The 5,503-nt window shown below is 47.0% G+C and overlaps 1 long non-coding RNA gene across 1 annotated transcript; it reads left to right on the top strand.

The window, feature by feature from the left end:
• The first annotated feature begins 733 nt into the window (after positions 1-733).
• Positions 734-4,318, top strand: LOC122466542. Its single transcript, XR_006292154.1, has 3 exons — positions 734-773; positions 3,150-3,194; positions 4,233-4,318. It is a non-coding gene; the product is annotated as an uncharacterized LOC122466542 (long non-coding RNA).
• The last annotated feature ends 1,185 nt before the right edge of the window (positions 4,319-5,503 follow it).

Consider the following 5,503-nt stretch of genomic DNA (forward strand, 5'->3'; position numbering starts at 1 on the left):
TCACTTTCAGATGACATTGTAAACAAGAAGTGGGAAGCATTATCTCCTGCAAATGAAAACAAACTTGTTTGTCTGAGCGATTGGCTGAACAAGAAGTAGGACTGAGTGGACTTGCAGGCGCTAAAATTTTACATTGTTTTATTTTTGAATGCAGGGTTTTTTTGTACATAATTCTACATTTGTAAGTTCAACTTTCTTAATAAAGAGATTGCATTGTATTAGGTGAATTGAAAAATACTATTTTTTTGCAGAGCAAATACTTGTAATCAAAAATAAATATAAAGTGAGCACTGTACACTTTGTATTCTGTATTGTAATTGAAATCAATATATTTGAAAATGTAGAAAACATCCAAAATATTTAAATAAATGGTATTCTATTATTTAACAGTGCAATTCATTGTGCTATTAAAGTTTTTTTACTCACTTGACATCCCTAGTTTATACTGTTTGTGCTGAACCCCCTTTTTCTTGTGGGCTTCATTCCTACTTTCAAGACCAAATACTATTTTGTTTGGCTGTTTTTATGTCACTGTATTCACCACTGCTCATAGCTCCCTGTAGTGGGGCGGCTGCCCCACTCCCACAGAAAAAGGGCTGTTCCTGGAAATAAGGGGAGTGAGAACAGCTGGGGGAAGCTGACGGTGTAGCTGACCACAGCTGTGACCAGCTCAATTAGGGCCCAGCTGGCCCTATAAGAGGGCTGGGGGCCAGAAGTGGGGAGGAGTCTCACTCTAGCCCTGGAGTGGGAAGGGCTAGCTGCCTGGGAGCAAGGTACCTGAGTCGGAGCAGTGCTGGGGAAGGGCAAAGGGAGCTCCAGCCTGGTAACCCCCCCAGGCTGCAGGCCTTGGTAAAGGCCCAGAAAGGTACTGGGGCTGCAGAGGGGCAGCCTGGGAATAGGCACAGACAGCTGGTCCTACCCCTTTGCCTGTGATGAGTGGCCATTACAGACTGCAGTCTGCCCCAGTGAGCGGGGGCTAGATGCTGACTGGCAGTAACCACTGAGACAAGGTGGGTTTAGAGGGTTGTGGGTTCCCCTGGGAGGGGAGACCTAGAGTGTGGGGGTACTGCTGGGGTAGAACCCTGGGGTAAAGGGCACCGGGATCTGGGAGGGACATGGGGCTAGTGGCAGGCAAGACACTGGCCTGCAGAGGGTGCTCTGAAGGCTGGAAAGAGCTAATTCCCAGATGACCAGCAGGAGGCGCTGCACCGGTGAGTTGTTGCCTCGCTACACTCCGAAAAACCTGAAGGGCAGCCCAATCTAGTTGGGCCTGCTGAATAATCATGCTTAACGTAGTTAGTGTGACATTGCATCCCATAATGCTTTATGGAAATATGCTTATTAATGTATGGACCCCATTGGGAGCTGGGCATCTGAGTGTTGGAGATAGGAACACTTAAGCTGTTTTCAGTTAAGCCTATGGCTTTTGGGGGATGTTGATCAGACCTGGGTCTGGATTTGTAGCAGGCTAGTGTGTCTGGCTCAAACTGGGCAAGGTTCTGAAGTCCCAAGTTGCCAGGGAAGACAGGCTCAGAGGTAGTCTCGGCACATCACTTGGCAGTCTCAAGGGAATTCTGTGATCCAACCCATCAGTTAGTATACAGGGTACCCTGGGACCCAGACTGAAGAGTGGGAGAATTAGGGTTGCCACTGAATCTGGCTTTCGAGCGGAACGCCCAGTCAAAAAGGGATCCTGGTGGCTCTGGTCAGCACCACAGACTGGACTGTTAAAAGTCCGGTTGGCACTGCCTGCCCTGGCTCAGCGCAGCTCCTGAAGTGACCAGCATGTCCCTGCAGCCCCTAGATACAGGTATGATCAGGGAAGATCTGCATACTGTCTCCACCCCCAGTGCCGTCTCCACAGCTCCTATTGGCTGGGAACCATGGCCAATGGAAGCTAAGGGGGTGGCGCCTGCGGCAGAGCCACGTGGCCACGCTTCCACCTAGGAGCAAGACATGCCAGCTTCTTCCACGAGTAGTGTGGAGCCAGGGCAGGCAGGGAGCCTGCCTTACCCCTTGTAACTGCCTTTGTGGATTACAACTGAGAAAAATAAAATTCAGGGCAAACTGCTGAGAAATAGGGCAGACACACCCTAAACTGGTGGTTATTTCTTCATAAAATATACCAAACCAGCAACAATTAAACTTCTGTCTCACCACACTGGCTAACGAGAAGTCATAAAAGCAGTTTCCTTAAGTATTCCAGTCCTTGTATCACCTGCAAAAACACTGGATTTAAAGACGAGTAGTTCTTTACAACCATTCTCATCAAATAAAAGGTTCTTCTGATTCCAAAGGACCAGCCACACACCCAGGTCAATATATAACTTAGATATTACCAAAAAATCACACTGATGCCAACCCTTTAGTATCTAAAATCTAAAGGTTTATTCATAAAAAGAAAGAAAGGTGAGAGTTAAAATTGGTTAAAGGAATCAAATACATACAATTAAATGCAAAGTTCTTGGTTCAGGTTTGTAGCAGTGATGGAATAATCAGTCTGGTTTAATCAGTCTCTGGTTGCTTCCCAATCACTGGAAGGGCCTCAGTCTCTGGGTTAGAATGCTCCCATTAGTATAAGTCCATAGTCCAGAGGTTTGAGCAGGAAAGAGGTAAAATTGAGGTGTTTCCAGGGCCTTTTATAGCTTCTGCCATGTGGAGGGAAGCCCATTGTTGCAAACAAAGCCCTCAGCACAGCTAGTGGAAAATTACAGGTAAAAGATGGGGGTGGGAATCACATGGGCAAGTCCCATTTCCATGCATAATTTTGCTTAGTCACAGCAGGAAATCATTACCTATACCCCAAGACAGTATTTGCAGGACAGCCCATTCAGTGTAGATGGGTATCTCCTATGGTCCATTGTTAGTTAAGTGTTTTTTGATGAGCCTCTTAATTTGAATAGTCCCTCCAAGATGTGCAGGCTAAATACCTTGTGGGCATTACCCCAGGAGCAAACATTTGAAATACAGGTATAGAGCCAATACGTCTAACTTCAATTCAAAATGATACATGCATACAAATAGCATAATCATATTCAGCAAATCATAATCTTTCCATAGATATCTTATATGTCACATTTTGTACAAGATTTATTGCAAATATGTAACAGTGGTTGCAACAATGATCTATATGGTTATATTTTAATCAGATAATGTCACACCCCCGCTGAGCCCCAGACTCTAAGCCTGCTGAGGTAAGCGTCGCCCGGCTGGAGCCCGCACCCTGAACCGCCTGCCCCAGGTCGGAACCCCCTCCCACACCCCAACTCCCTCCCAGAGCCCACACCCCAACCCCCTGCCCCAGCCCTGAGCCCCTTCCCGCATCCCAATCCCCTGCCCCAGCCTGGAGCCCCCTCCTGCACCTTGAACCCTTCATTTCTGGCCCCACCCCAGAGCCTGCATCCCCAGCTAGAGCCCTCAGCCCCTCCTGCATCCCAACCCCTTGCCCCAGCCTGGTGAAAGTGAGTGAGGTTTGGGGAGAGTGAGTGACAGAGGGATGGGGGCTGCAGTGAGTGGGGGTTGGGGTCTCAGAGAAGGAAAGGGGCAGGGCAAGGGTGTTCAGTTTTGTGCAATTAGAAAGTTGGGATCCCTAGGGAGAATCCACCCTGAGAGGTGAAGGCAGGAGACCAGTCACCTGGAGGAACTTGCACTCATACAAACTGAGAGGGGGGTCAAAGGTGCAGCTAACATATGTGCCACAGTTCAGGGCTAATACCCACACTATTGTGAAAAGCTCAGTGGGATGCTTGATTACCTTGAGTTCTCAGGGCCTTGATTTTATGTCTCATACAAAAGACAGTATTTTCACCAGGACACTTGTTCAGGTCAGCTTCCCTCTCTTCAGAATATGAAACAAGTAAATAATAGCTGCTGTCCACAGTGCAGTCAGGCTGGGATATCCTATATCCAGTCTCTGGTTATTATTTTTCTTGCATGCCGTGCTGATTGCCATCCATATCTGCAATCCCAACAAATCCCATCATCTCCAGTTCATCAGCAAGATTTTCAGTTGATATTTTTCAGCAAGTCTTGCTTTTTTAAAAAAATTTTTTTTTTAAATGTACATTTTAGGGTAGGATAGCTTCAACGTGTGTGATCAACATTAACCGTGTCTCTAACGAACCTTGCAAATTGTCCTCTCCTAGCTGTACACAAACACACACTCACATGCATGCTCTTGAAATAACTCAGCAATAGAGTTTCTGTTCCGTTTTCATTTCTGCTTCTTTAAGGCTGCTGCGGGAAAATAAAGAAGTCACTGCACCACTTTTTCGTCTTTCACAACACACATTCCCCAAACAACAGCTGAGAAGAAAAACTGGAAACTATGCAAGAATACAAGGACAAAGGCAATGCCTCCTACACAACTTGCTTTTTCTCTTTGACCTTTCTCTGCTGGAGTCTTTTAACATAGAAAATATGAAGAACTGGATTTGTAAAGGTTAGGATAAATCAATCTGGGTAAAATGTCCCTTGATGCCCCCGCTGTCATGTGGGTCAGTGGGAAAAGCTAGAAGAACAAGATATTTTTTCATATACTGACTGCGTGTGCCCTCAGTTTGTCAAATACACAAATATCTTTGTTTCTGAAGATCTCCTCAGTGGAGTTGTGTGAGACCCGAGACCTGCTCCGAGGATCATTAACATCAGTGGAAGTTTTCCTATTTCCTTTAATTGGAGTTGGGCTGGCATCCAGGAGCACAGTTCAGCAATAGACAGTACAAAGGATAGTCTTTGTTGCTTCTCTGTGATGCTCCATTCCTCATATTGAGTAGAAAGGTGTCTAAAACATGGTCCCTGCTTCAGATACAACCATATAGTCCTAACGAGGCACGTGGCTATGATCATCAAACCAGAGTCATGAACTATGGGTGCAGTTGTCTCTAGCATGCTATGTCCAAAGCCCTGCGGACAGGGAAGCAAGCACCACAGGACCTAAATGTTGCAGCAAGGTTCTTGGGTTTGCAGCACTCCAGTGCCGGAAGGCAGGCACTGACTTTAGATAACCCAGTACTTAAAAGACAATGCCATTAAAGCATTATGACAGGCAATGCTGGGCCAACATCCTTGGCTTGGGACAGGGGCGGTGGCCTGCAGGCAAGAAAGCTGAAACAAATTTCTCACAGAAAGGAAACTCCAAAATTTTTCATTTTGGAAAAATTGAACTCTTCCACTTTGACACCCCCATTCCCCCGCCAAACAAAATGGAGCAGCTGGCTGCTCCCAAATCCCCAGGGGCAGCTGAGGCATTCTCTTAGAATTGGGGGCAGCCCAGCTCCAACTGGGCCTCCCACGGTTTCCAGGACTGGTGTCCAATCCCTGACCTTGGGGCTGTCTGCATGGTGGGGCTGCCACAGAGCTGTGGATCCTGGAAGCCCAGGCTCCCCAGCAGCCTGCCAGGTGAGCTGACAGAAAACCAGCCAGGTTCCCCTGAAAACCTGCCTGTGGTTCATAGGAAATTCGTCAAACCTGTCTTGTGAGTGGGAGTATTATGGGATTCTGC

This window comes from Chelonia mydas, chromosome 7 (genome assembly GCF_015237465.2).
Source record: "Chelonia mydas isolate rCheMyd1 chromosome 7, rCheMyd1.pri.v2, whole genome shotgun sequence".
NCBI classification, from domain to species: Eukaryota; Metazoa; Chordata; order Testudines; family Cheloniidae; genus Chelonia; species Chelonia mydas.